Genomic DNA, 14,393 nt, shown 5'->3' with positions numbered 1-14,393 from the left:
AGTTCTATTATTCAGGTCTGTCTTGTCATTTTTGTCTTCTTGATCTATTGGTTTCTGAGAGGACTATGTTAAATTCCTTAACTGCAGTTTCTGATGTGTCTCGTTTTCCCATAGTACTTGTCAGCTGTTGCTTTATAGCCTTTGAGACTATATTATTAAGCACACATACAGTCATGATCTTTATTGTCCTGATCTAGTGATGCAATTCCAGTTGCAATTCCAGCTATTTCAAATCATAAAAGATGATGCTGTTAAAGTGCTGCACTCAGTATACCAGCAAATTTGGAAAACTCAGCAGTGACCACAGGACTGGAAAAGTCAGTGTTCATTCCAATCCCAAAGAAGGGCAAGGCCAATGAATGTTCAAACTACCACACAATTGCACGCAATTTCACATACTAGCAAAGTAATGCTCAAAATTCTCCAAGTGAGGCTTCAACAGTATGTGAACCGTGAACTTTCAGACGTTCAAGCTGGATTTAGAAAAGGCAGAGGAACCAGAGGTCAAATTGCCAACATCTGTTGGATCATAGAAAAAGCAAGAGAATTCCAGAAAAACATCTGCTTCTGGTTTATTGACTATGCCAAAGCCTTTGACTGTGTGGATCACAACAAACTGTGGAAAATTCTGAAAGAGATGGGAATTCCATACCACCTTACCGTCCGAGAAATCTGTATGCAGGTCAAGAAGCAACAGTTAGAAATGGACGTGGAACAACAGACTGGTTCCAAATCAGGAAAGCAGTACATCAAGTCTGTATGTTGTCACCCTGCTAATTTAACTTATATACAGAGTACATCATGCAAAATGCCGAGCTGGATGCAGTACAAGCTGGAATCAAGATTGCAGGAGAAATATCAATAGCGTCAGATATGCAGATGACACCACCCTTATTGCAGAAAGTGAGGAAGAACTAAAGAGCCTCTTAATGAAAGTGAAAGAGGAGAGTGAAAAAGTAGGTTTAAAACTTGACATTCAGAAAACTAAGATCATGGCATCTGGTCGTATCACTTCACGGCAAGTAGATGGGGAAACAATGGAAACCGTGAGAGACTTTATTTTTGGGGGCTCCAAAATCACTGCAGATGGTGATTGCAGCCATGAAATTAAAAGATGCTTGCTCCTTGGAAGAAAAGCCATGGCCAACCTAGACAGCATATTAAAAAGTAGAGACATTACTTAGCCAACAAAGGGCCATCTAGTCAAGGCTATGATTTTTCCATTAGTCATGTATGGATGTGAGAGTTGGACTATAAAGAAAGCTGAGCACTGAAGAACTGATGCTTTTGAACTGTGGTGTTGGAAAAGACTCTTGAGAGTCCCTTGGACTGCAAGGAGATCCAACCAGTCCATCCTAAAGGAAATCAGTTCTGAACATTCATTGGAAGGACTGATGCTGAAGCTGAAACTTCAGTTCTTTGGCTACCTGATGTGAAGAACTGACTCACTAGAAAAGACCTTGATGCTGGGAAAGATTGAAGGCAGGAGGAGAAGGGGACGGCAGAGGATGAGATGGTTGGATGGCATCACTGACTCGATGGACATGAGTTTGAGCGAGTTCTGGGAGTTGGTGATGGACAGGGAGGCCTGGCGTGCTGCCGTCCATGGGGTTGCAAAGAGTCAAACACGACTGGGTGACTGAACTGAACTGATTGTTCTTTTATAGTTTCTAACTTCCTTCTTTGTCTCTTGCAGTTTTCTTTTTGGCCTGGAATTCTACCTGGTCTTAAAATAAACCTGTGATTTATTTCTCCATGGAATATCTTTTATTTGTATTAATTAGGTTCAGATTCAACTGTAGTCAGAGAAAGCCTAAAATACCAGTGTCCCAATAAGGTAGAAATTTATTTCATAAAAGCCAGAAGAAGATTAGGCTGGTACTGCACACGATAGATGTTTATTTCTTTTTAATTAAACATAGGCAGATGAGACCAGTTGTGGCAACTACATAAAATCCTTAGGGACCCAGAGTCTTTCTGCAAGGACATAGTCCTTCCTAGATTATGTCCTTTGTGCTCATGATTTAGTAAGAAGGGGAAGGAGAAGGGCATGCCTGCTTTCTTTTTTTTTTCTTTTAATTTCTGTTTATTTGTTTTTTTTGGCTGTGCTGGGTCTTAGTTATGGCACACAAGATCTTTGATCTTTGTTGCAGTGTGTGGGATCTAGTTCCCTAACTAGGGATTGAACCTGGGTCCCCTGCATTGGGAGCATGGAATCTTAGCCACTGGACTACCAGGGAAGTACCACCCTTTCTTTAAGAATACTTCCTGGAAAAAGGAAAAAAGAATACTTTCTGGAAGTTGAATACATTATTACTGCTTACATCCCAAGATTGGAATTTAGTTACAGGCCACTCTTAGTTTCAAAAGAAGTTGAGAAATGTAGTCTATTCCTGGAAGCCCATGTGTCCAGTTGAAACTGTATTATATAGAAGAAGGGAAGAATGAATATAATTGACAGTGTTCCATTTCTGCCATATCATGTCTTTATTTTTCAACTTTTCTATAGATTTTGTTTTTTTAATAAAAATTTTTGAGATAATTGTCGATTCACATACATTACATGAGATATGGGGAGATCCATTCAGTGTATACTTTAACCAGTTTCTCCTGCTGCTGCTGCTGTCGCTTCAGTCGTGTCCAACTCTGTGCGACCCCATGGACTGCAGCCTACCAGGCTCCTCCGTCCATGGGATTATCCAGGCAAGAATACTGGAGTGGGTTGCCATTTCCTTCCCCAGGGGATCTTCCCGACCCAGGGATCGAACCCGGGTCTCCTGCATTGGAGGCAGATGCTTTAACCTCTGAGCCACCAGGGAAGTCCTAATGGTAATGTTATATAATAATGTTATAATAATGTTATATATGTTATATAAAACTGTAGTATAATTTCACAACCAAGATATTGACATTGATACAATCCACTGATCTTATTCCTTATTCAGATGTTCTCACTTTTACTTGTACTCATTTGTGTGAGTGTGGATGGTTAAATCTTTGTGTGTGCACATTTAGTTCTGTAAAGTTTTATCACACCTGTCGGTTTGTGTAACCACCATCACAGTCAAGATGTTGAACAGCTCTGTTACCACAAAGATCCCTATTGTCCTTTCATAGTCACATCCATGTCCATCTTCCCTCCACAACTATTCTTAATCCCTGGCAACTACTAATTTGTTGTTGAAAGAGATGTTATTTAAATGGAATCATGTAATACATAAAATTTTGAGATTGACTTTTCTCACTTGACATAATTCTCAGGAGAATTTATCCACGTTGTTGTGTGTATCAATAGTTCATTCTTTTTTTTTTTTTTAATGATATACTGATATTCTAATTTGTTTTTTGGCCAGACCATGTGGCATGTGGGATCTTAGTTCCCCAACCAGGGATCGAACCTGTGCCCCCTGCAGTGGAAGTAGGGAGTCTTAACCACTGGACCCCCAGGGAAGTCCCAATAGTTCATTGTTTTTAGTTGCTAAGTATAGTGTCCCATGGTATGTCTGCATTGCAGTTTGTTCTTCATCTATTGAAGGACATCTGAAATGTCCATTGTTTGGCTATTATAAACTAAGCTGTTATTTGTGTACAATTTTTTTTTGGTAAACATACATTTTTTTTCCCCTCTGAGATCAAGAGTGGAATTGCTGGCCTATATGGTAATTGCTTGTTTAGTTTTATAAGAAACTATTTTCCAGAGTGGCGGTACCATTTTACATTCTCATCAGCAATGTATGAGTGACCCAGTTTTTCCACATCTTTCCCAGAATTTGGGGTTGTTCCTGTTTTTATTTTAGTCATAATGAGAGGTATGCAGCGACATCTCATTGTGGTTTTAATTTGCATTTGTTTGATGGTTAATGATGTTAAACATCTTTTCCTGTGCCTATTTACCATCTGTTTGTCCTCTTTGGTGAAATGTTTGTTCATGTAGTTTGCTCATTTTCTAATTATATATTTGCTTATGGGCATCCGATTTCTCCAACATTAGTTGTTTCTAATTGTATATGTGTATTTTCTTTATATTTTCTAGATGCTATTCTTTTATTGTGTTGTGGTTTGCAAATATTCTTTCCATTGTGTAACTTGTCGTATAGAGTTTCATGGAACAAAAGTTTTTAATATCTATGAAATTTAATATATCAGGTTTTTCCTTTACAAATCTTGCTTTTGGTATCAAATCTAAGAACACGTTACCCAGCTCTAGAACCAGGAGATTTTTCTCATACTTTTTTTTAAATAAAAGTTTTATAGTTTTACAACTGTACACTTAAATTTGTGATCCATTTTGAGTTAATTTTGTATACGCTGTTAGATTTAGGTCAGAGTTCATTTTTTTGCTTATGGACATCCAATTGTTCCAGCATCATTTGTTGAGAACATTATTCTTCTTCCATTGAGTTGCTTTTGTATTTTTGTCAAAAATCGGTTAAGTGTATTTGTGTAGATCTGTTTCTGGGTTCTCTCTTGTGTTCCATTCATCTATGTGTTTATCTCCTTGTCAATACCACATTGTCCTGATTGCTGTGGCTATAAAGTAATTTTTAATATCAGGAAGAGTGATTTCTCTCACTTTATTCTTCTTTGTCAAAATTGTTTTAGCAATTCAAGAGCCTATGCCCTTTCACATACAGTCATCCCTTATAATCTACAGGACATTGGTTCTGCCCCTCCCCCCCACCCCCTACCCCTGCAGCAGATACCGAATCCTCAGCTGCTCCTCTCTTATATCAACTGGTGTCGTACAGTCAGCTCCCCATATCTGTGGGTTCCACATCTGTGCATACAGAGGGCCAACTATAGATTTTAGAATAAGCTTGTCTACTGTGATGGTTAATTTTTAAAATTTATTTTGGTTTTTTTTTTTTCTATGTCACCTTGCCCAGATATTTGACTAACCATTATTCTGGGTGTGTCTGTGAGGGTGTGTGGATATTCCAGATGAGATTAACATTTGAATCCCTAGAGCAAATAAAGCAGATTGCCCTCCCCTAAAGCGGATTGGCCTCATCCAAAGCACTGAAATCTTGAATAGAACTGAGACTGAGTAAGGGAGAATTTGTTCTCTCTCTGCCTGACAGTGTTCAAGCTGAAACATCAATCTTCCCCTGTCTTTAGACTAGGACTCAGACAGGAACTATATAAGAAACATCATAATTAAACATCTGAAAACCAAAGTTGGGAAAAAGCATGTGGGATCTAGGTTCCTGACTAGTGATCAAACCTTGGTCCCTGCACTGGAAGCGTGGAGTCTTAGCCACTGGACTACCAGGGAAGTCCCCCTCTCAGCTTCCCTCTCAGCTGTGGATCTTGGGACTTATCAGCCTCCATAATCATGTGAGCCAATTCCTTATAATAAATCTCTCTCTCTCTCATCTTATTGTTTCTTTGTTTACAAAAAAACGTGTTGATAAGAATTGCATTCAACCTATAGATCAATTTCGGGAGCATTAACATCTCTACTATGTTGAGTCTTCCCCCTCTGTGAACCTGGTATGTCTCTTCAGTTATTTAGATCTTCTTTAATGTATTTCATCAGCATTTTGTATATTTCAGGATACAGATTCTGCATATATTTTGTTAAACTTATGCCTAAATATTTCATTCTTTGGAGTGATTGTAAATGGTATTGTGCTTTTAAATTTCTGCTTCTGTATGCTCATTGATAGTGGACTACATTGATTTTTGAATACTGAACTAGCCTTGCAAACCTAGAATAAATCCCACTCAGTCATATGTATAATTCTTTTTATATGTTGTTGGATTCAGCTTGCCACTTTATTGAGGATTTTTCCTAGTTGTGAGAGATACTGGTCTGTAGTTTTCCTTTTTTTTTTTTTTGTACTTTCTTTGTCTAGTTTTGTTACCAAAACTGGCCTTGTAGAATTGGGGAAATTTTCCTCCTTTTCTGTTTTTAGTAGAGCTGTGTAAAAGTGGTGTTAATTATTTTTGAAGTGTTTGCATGAATTCTCCAAATTTCAGGAGCTTGAGTATCAGGTGATGTTACAATTTTTGTTTCAGTTGTCAAGTATGAGGAATAAGATAGTATTTTGTATGCACCATTATTTTTTGTTCTTCCTTCCTGATGCTCCAAGATTCTTCTTCTTTTAAAATAATTTCCTTTCTGTTTGAAAAAATTTCTTTCGTCAATCTCTAAGTGTAGGTCTCAGCTCTGGTAGCAAAACGTTCTTTTTGTTTTTCCTTGTCTGAGAATATCTTTATTTTCTCTTCATTTCTAAAGGAGTATTTTCACTGGACATGGAATTTGTAGTTGGTAGTTCATTACTTTGAGAACTTGAAAAATGTTGTGCCACATCCTTCTGACCTCCATGGTTTCAGATGAAAAATCCTCTGTCTTTTGGTGGATTTGAATTGGTTCCCCTATAGGTCATGTGTCATTTCTCTCTGACTGCTTTCAAAAATTTGATTTGTCTTTGGTTTTCAGAAGTTTAATTATGATGCTGCTTGGCCTGAATTTCTTTGAGTTTATTCTGTTTGCTCAGCTTCTTGAATCTGTCGGTTTGTTTCCTTGGCCATGTTTGAAGAGTTTTCAGCCATATTTCTTTAAATAATCTTTCAGCCACACTCTCTTCTTTTATATCGGGGCTCTGATGATTTGAATGTTGGATCTTTTGTTATTATTCCCCCACATCCTGGAGGCTCTGCTCTTTTTTTTTTTTTTTTTTTTGTATTTTCTCTCCATTGTTTCAACTGTGTGAAATCTATATATCTGTGCTCAAGTTCACTGATTTTATCCTCTATCATCTTTACTCTTTCACTGAGCTCATCCACTGAGGTTTTCTTTAAAAATATTTCTATTATTTTAAAACTCTATAATGTCCTTTGGTTCTCTTAAAAAATAACTTTAATCTTAACTAAGATTGTCTATCGTTTTCATTTGTTTAAGATAATTTCTAATTGATTACTGAAGCATTTTATGATAGTTCTTTAGCAATATGTTGTCAGACAATTCCAACATCTGATTCATCTCAGTGTTGGCATAGTTGATTGCCTTTTAAAATTCAAACTGTGATTTTTCTTGATTCTTGGTATGATGGTTGACTTTTAAATTGTTTCTTGGACATTTTATATATTATGTTATGAGTCTCAGGGTCCTATGTAAACTCAGCCTTTCAGCACCTTTGCCTCTGACATTATTTCCAGGGTTTATAGCACTGAGTTGGGGAAGAGCAGGAGAATGGATCTATAATATCTTATCCAGACTGGAGAACTAAATTTTGTTTTTAAACATATCTCTTATAGAAAATATACTACTGGCTTTTGCTTTTTTCAAGAAAATTCAACACATATGTGATTCCATATCTTTGTTATTTTTTTTAAAAAGTTGAATGTTACCACTTACTTCTTTTTTTAAAAAAGTATGTATTTATTTTTGGCTGTGCTGGGTCTTTGTTGTTGCATGTGGGTGGTGAGGAGGGGCAGTGCTGCTCTTTGTTGATGTGCATGGGCTTCTCATTTCAGTGACTTCTCTTGTTGAGGAGCAGGGGCTCTTGGGCGAATGCGCTTCAGTAGTTGTGGCTCATGGGCTGTAGCTGCTGCTGCTGCTAAGTCGCTTCAGTCGTGTCCGACTCTGTGCGACCCCATAGACAGCAGCCCACCAGGCTCCTCTGTCCCTGGGATTCTCCAGGCAAGAATACTGGAGTGGGTTGCCATTTCCTTCTCCAACGCATGTGTGCGTGCTAAGTCACTTCAGTCGTGTCCGACTCTGTGCGACTCTATGGACAGCAGCCCACCAGGCTCCTCTGGCCACTGCATTCTCTAGGCAAGAATACTGGAGTGGGTTGCCATTTCCTTCTCCACATGGGCTGTAGCTGCTGCTGCTGCTGCTAAGTCGCTTCAGTCGTTTCCGACCCTGTGTGATCCCATAGACGGCAGCCCACCAGGCTCCCCCATCCCTGGGATTCTCCAGGCAAGAACACTGGTGTGGGTTGCCATTTCCTTCTCCAATGCATGAAAGTGAAGTCACTCAGTCGTGTCCGACTCTTAGAGACCCCATGGACTGCAGCCTACTAGGCTGCAGTATATTCATGAAGTATATTCATATTTTTACCAGTCCATGGTATTTTCCAGGCAAGAGTACTGGAGTGGGGTGCCATTGCCTTCTCCACATGGGCTGTAGAGGACAGGCTTAATAGGTGTGGCACACTGGCTTTGTTGCTCCACAGCATGTGGGATCTTCCCAGACCATGGATCATTGAACCTGTGTCTCCTGCACTGGCAGGCGGATTCTTTACCACTGAGCCACCAGGGAAGCCCCCTATCTTAGTTATAATTTTTATTTATTTTAGTACTCATTTCTACTGTCTTACATCATGTCTTATATAATTTTCTAGCCCCTCTCCCATTTTATGCCTTATATAAATTAGAGTGAATTTTCTTTTCCTGGTTTTAAAGATGTGATCATCCTTCCCTCAGGAAGATTATACATTCCTGCCTTTTGTGCTGTGACTTGCTGCCTTTCTCTATGAGTTGATTATACTTTCCTATTCTGTTAACATCAAGCATGGCTTGAGATTTACTTGACAAATGGGATATGAGTCAGAAAGATCTGACCATGATTTCTGAGCAGAAGCATTAAGTACCATAGTGTGGTTCCCTTACTGCATGTTTTTCTCTGCCTTGAGGCTGAGATAAGGCTTGTTCCTTCAGCCAGGTTCTGGAATGGGGAGATATATCAAACACACCTGCAGTAGCTGGCCTGCAGCCAACGCCTGAATGAGAAATAAACCTTTATTGCTGCAAGCCACTGAGATGGAGTTGCTTGTTACTGTAGCATAACCTTGTAAAAGCTGAGTGGTCAAAAGTAATTCATTCTATTTTTAATTTTTCTGTTGGTTGCCCTTTTAAGACTTCTTTATTTATTTTTAAAATTTGCATGAGGGCTTAGTTGCAGCATGAGGGCTTAGTTGCTCCATGACACGTGAAATCTCGGACCCCATGGAATCTTCCTGGACCAGGGATCAAACCTGCGTCCCCTGCATTGAAGGCTGATTCTTTACCACTGTGCTACCAGGGAAATCCCCTTTTAAGACTTCTGATGACCTTTTTTCCCTTAAGTTCTGAAGTATATTCATATTTTTCTCTTCCCCTGAATATAGTCCTTAACAGGTATCTCTCACTTTAGTGATGATTCTCACCTTGTTTCACCATGTTGCATGCGTGCGTGCTACGTCGCTTCAGTCATGTCCAATTCTTTGCAGCCCTTTGGACTGTAGCACACCAGTCTCCTCTGTCCATGGGATTCTTCAAGCAAGAATACTGAAGTGGGTTGCCATGTCCTCCTCCAGGGGATCTTCCTGATCCAGGGATCGAACCTCTGTCTCTTATGTCTCCTGCATTGGCAGGTGGGTTCTTTACATTAGTGCCATCTGGGAAGCTTGTCTTACCATGTTAGGTTTGCTTAAAATTTTACTTCTAGATTGTGATGGTTGCACTCTGGTTTCCCAGGTGGCACAGTGGTAAAGTATCCGCCTGCGAAAAGACCCTGATGCTGGGAAAGATTGAAGGCAGGAGGAGAGAAGGGGTTGACAGAGGATATGATGGTAGGATGGCGTCACCAACTCAATGGACATGAGTTTGAGCACGTTCCTGGAGTTGATGACGGACAGGGAAGCCTAGCATGCTGCAGTCCATGGGGTCGCTGAGAGTTGGATATGACTGAGTGACTGAATTGACTGACTGACTGACTGACCCTCTCCAAGAGTTTCTAAAGAGAATAGTCTGAGATCTCACCTGCATGGTACTATCCTTAATTTTGATCTTATTTTTAAATAGGAGTTACTTGGGTATGTAATGATAGGTTTAAAGGTGTTTTTTTTTTTCCTGAACACTGAAAATATTACTATATTGCTCTTTTTTTCTTTTGTATTTAGGATCACTGTTGAGAAGTCTGACATTGATTTGATTCTTGTTCATATGTAGTTTATCTGCTCTTTTCTCTTGGAAGGTTTTAAACTTTTACCTATTACTTTTGATCTTAAGTTACTCAATAGAATGTCTAGAGTTCCCCGCCCCCCCAGATTCATCCTGTATGAGACACTGTAGAAGCCTTTTCAATCTGAGGTGTTTCAACTTCCTGTAATTATGAGTTCTCAATCATTATTCCTTGGAAATATTTCTCCCCTCTGTTCATTTTTCTCTCTTTGGAGGATTCCTGTTAAATATATATTGACATTTTTACTTCTGTGTTTCATATATCTTTACTTTTCTTTTATATTTTACAACTCTTTATCCCTTTATGGTACTGTTTAGCATTGATCTAATCTTCTAGTTCTTTAGCTGAATCTGTTCTGCTGTTCAACTCATCTACTGACTTCTTTATTTCAACCATGATGTTTATCCTACTGGAATTTTCAATTGCCTCTTTTTAGAAGCTGTGTGTTCCTGCTTCATTCACCAGTACCTTCCCTTATCTCTTAGAGAATCATTATTATAAAGTTATTTTAAATTCTTGTTCTGTTTGTTCTTTTAATTCAACTTTTGTCTGCTGTACTTCCTTATCTTTTTTTTTTTTTAATAAAAAAGGGTTGCCTTCCTCAGATACTTTATCATTATCCTCTGTGAACTGATATTCTCCAGAGGTGTCAGTCATCTTGGCTGTTACACATACTGAGCAGGGAGCAGATGAATCTTGCCCCTACCTGGTGCAGCTTCAGGTAACTTTAGGGTATGTTGGGGTGGTGGGGGGATGGATAAGTGAACATCAATGTGCAGAGCCCTGGTAGTATAGCCAGTGTCCAATCACTGTTTATGGACCACTACCATCCCCTTCTCTGTTAGGTGACCCTGACCCTCAGGGAACTGCCTTAAGTTTTAATCCTCGTCTTTATGGTGTGTGTGTATGGGTGTGTGTGGGGGTGTGGGGTTGTGTGTCTTTGAGTGTGTGTGTGTGGTTGGGGGGGCTCTCAATGTCCACCTGGATATAACTCTACTGATGGCCCACCCTGGGCTTGCTCTGAGGTTTTCTGCCCCATGGTGATGACGGGGCGAGCTGGGGCCTCCTTCCCAAGGCACTGTGGGGCACTCTCCATCTGTCTCATGTTCACTATTTCATTCTTGCCTTCGTTTCTCCCTTTTACTTCTCTGATGTCCCCAGGGCTGGGGAAGGACGAGGGAGCCATTGGTCCCTGGTCGTTCCCTACATTTCTGCAAATGGGAAGTTGGCACTCTGACTTTCCTTTCTATTCCCTCTCAGTTGTGACTTTCAAGAGACTCTTTGTCTCAAGTGGTACTTCCTTTCACAGATGTGGGCAAAATCTGGGGGTAGGCACACTATTTCTGAGCCCAGAGCATCCGTGCTGAAGAGAGAGGGTGGCTGGAGCAGAAACAGGGCTGTGCAGTGTCAACCAGGCTAGAGTGACTCTGGGGACCAGAGCAAACACTGTGAGTAGGATCATCTTCCTTTCACACTCCTGGTGACTCCACCTTGAGTGAGGGGGACCTGGGGAGCACTGGTGGGTAAGGGATGGGAGAAAGTGGTCCAGGGGCAGGCTGGGCTCAGGAGAAGGATGGAGCTTCTGGGCTGGACCCCCAAGCTCCAGCCCTCCCCAGCTAAATACTAAGAGGGTTATGGGAGTAGCCTTAGAGAGACCAAGGAGATGAGAGAGGAGGAAGGAGCCTCTAAGACCCCAAAGGCAGATGACATGCAAAGTGAGGTGGTTCTGGGCCTTCATTTCATCCATCTATTTGGTCATCTGCTTTTTTTTTTTAAACTTAATAATTTATTTTTGGCTGTGCTGACCCTCATTGCTATGTGAACTCTTCATTAGTTGTGGCAATCAGCTTACTCTTAACCACTGAGCCACCAGGGAAGCCCTTGGTCATCTGCTTCCTCCATAAATATTTATTTGGGCACCTGGTGGGCACTGTTTGGGATGCTGAGGATAGTGCATGAACAGGACACGTCACGACTCTGCCTGATGGAGCTGGCAGTCCAGTGGTGGTGGTGGTGGTGGGACGTGGGGTGCAGAGCCATGCAGTGTTGGCAGGCCTCAGGGGCAGAACCCTATTTGTCAGGGAGGGGATGACCAGGGTCCTGGTGGGGAACTCAAGTGCTGGATGGGAAACTCCTTGAACTGCAAGCCCAAAGCCCCTTGAGCTTCGGGCAGACTGTACATCTGGCCTATTTGTCAGTACCTCGTGGTATGATAGGTATTCATACTTGGGCACAGATCCACTGACTGACCAAACTCTGAGGCAGGAGCTCCGTGGCCCAGACTGAAAGGGTGGGGCAGCCATTGACTCGGTGGGCACATGAGGCCCAGGCTTCTTAGACACCTGGGCCAGTGAGGCCAAGACTGCTTCTAGATCCCAATACTTCTCTGTCCTGCTTGGAAAATATCCAGAAACTATTTGGGACAAAGCCTTCAGGAAGAGGGTATTAGAGCTTCTGATCTTGAAGGAAAGGGTCCCCAAGAAGGCAGAGTCTGACTCCTAGGCCTTACTCCCCATGTGAGAGAAGGTCAGCCCTGGGACCCAACCCTCCCCAAATGGTCCACATGCTGACTGCCACTGTGTCCCCACTATAGACTGACTCTTTGGGTCACTCCCTGACTCTAAATGCCCAGCATGTTAAATACTAATGCCCAATGTGATGGAGACTGCAAGGAGATCAAACCAGTCAATCTTAAAAGAAATCAACCCTAAATATTCATTGGAAGGACTGAGGCTGAAGCTGAAGCTCTAATAGTTTGGCCACCTGATTCAAAGAGCTGACTCATTGGAAAAGACCCCGTTGCTGGGAAAGACTGAAGACAGAAGGAGAAGAGGGTGGCAGAGAATGAGATAGATAGCATTTCTGACTCAATGGACATGAATTTGAGCAAATTCTGGGAGATAGTGGAGGACAAAGAAGCCTGGCATGCTGTAGTCCATGGGGTTGCAAAGAGTCAGACATGACTGAACAACAACAACAACAAATGTGATGGTATTGCAGGTAATGGTATCAGAGCCTTTGGTGGGTGGTGACTAGGTCATGAAGGGATTAGTGCCCTTATGAAAGAGGCCCCAGAGAGCTCACTTGCTCCTTCAGCCACTCAGGGGCACGGGAAAAAAATGGCCATCTATGAACCAGAAAGTGGGCCCTCACCAGACACCAAATCTGCTGGAACCTTGATTTTGGACTTCCAAGCCTCTAGAGCTGTGAGAAACAAATGTCTGTTGTTTCTCAGGCACCTGTTTTTGGTAGTTTGTTAGAGCCACCCCAGGGACTGAGGCAGTGACCTTGAGCAAGTTCCTTCACCTTTTTGTGTGTTAAGTTGCTTCAGTTGTGTCCAATTCTTTGCGACCCCATGGACTGTGGCCCACCAGGCTCCTCTGCCTATGGAATACTCCAGGCAAGAACACTGGAGTGGATTGCCATGCCCTCTTCCAGGGAAATCTTCCCAACCCAGGGATTGAACTCGCTTCTCTTATGTCTCCTGCATTGGCAGGTGGGTTCTTTACCACTAGTGCCACCTGGGGAGCACCTCTTTAGACCTCAGTTTTCTTCTTGAACCTCAAACTAGATGACCCCAGTGGTGACTTCTCCAGCCCTGAGATTCCCAAGTAGAACAGGGACACCCAACTTCACTCTCCCCACCCACCCTTCCCCACCCTAGGAGCCCCTGGATGGAGCTCTCATTACACCTCTAACACGTGATTGAAAAGTGCAATTTGCAGCCTAAGCTTCCCCACGTGCCCTTCCTGCTGTTGATTCACAGCTCAGAGTGGGTCGACTGCCAAGTCAGGTAATCAGGAGGTAATAGCCTGGTATCAGATGAATCCCCAGAGCTGGCAGCCCCGTCTGGAAAACTCCATCCTCATGCCTCCTACGCCATTCACGACCAGGAAAATAATTGTGTAAAGCAGGCTGGCTCAGTTCAAACCCAGCCTGACAGGGTGTGGTGTAAGAATTGCCAGTGCCCTGGTCTGATGTGGTTATTAGAGCCTTGCTTGGGGGCAAGGCTGCCCAGAGCACCAGGCGTGCTGTGATTCATTTGCCCATGCAGATCGGACGCTGTTTCCGAACCCGCGGGGATATATCTCTGTCGCCGCCTCCTTTCCCTCCCTCTCCCCCATTGCCTGTTGCGGGTTGCCTCCTGCCTTTCCCTGTCCGTCCATCGTTGCTGAAATTCTCGCAAAGTGCTGATTTTATTGAGTGCGACAAGTGGCAGTTCATTAAAAAGTGGGAGCAGATGGGGAACGGATTGTGGAAGAAGATTAATGATGCACACAGACCACTAAATAGGGCCAGGTTTGGGAGTAAACACAATCAGTCGGCTCCCTCCGAGTGGGTAATCCTGCTCTGTCAGATCCGTTCTCGTTAGCTGGCTAACGTCGGAGGGCTCAGGAGAGTTGAGGCAGAGCGCGCCAGCCTGCCCGGTGGAGCGTGA

The 14,393-nt window shown here is 42.2% G+C and overlaps 1 protein-coding gene and 1 non-coding gene across 4 annotated transcripts in view; one reads left to right on the top strand and one right to left on the bottom strand.

Moving 5' to 3' along the window:
• Nucleotides 1-14,393, top strand: part of BUD13 (BUD13 spliceosome associated protein) — a 310,128-nt gene that overhangs the window by 142,505 nt on the left and 153,230 nt on the right. The gene's annotated exons all lie outside the window — the stretch shown is intronic.
• On the bottom strand, nt 2,748-2,819 carry TRNAW-CCA (transfer RNA tryptophan (anticodon CCA)). Its single transcript has one exon. It is a non-coding gene; the product is annotated as a tRNA-Trp (tRNA).

The sequence above is a fragment of the Giraffa tippelskirchi genome, chromosome 11 (assembly GCF_054371585.1).
Source record: "Giraffa tippelskirchi isolate mGirTip1 chromosome 11, T2T-mGirTip1v1.2.pri, whole genome shotgun sequence".
Lineage (NCBI taxonomy): Eukaryota > Metazoa > Chordata > Mammalia > Artiodactyla > Giraffidae > Giraffa > Giraffa tippelskirchi.
Note: the sequence above shows the minus strand (reverse complement) of the source record. Positions and strands in the feature narration are given on the sequence as shown.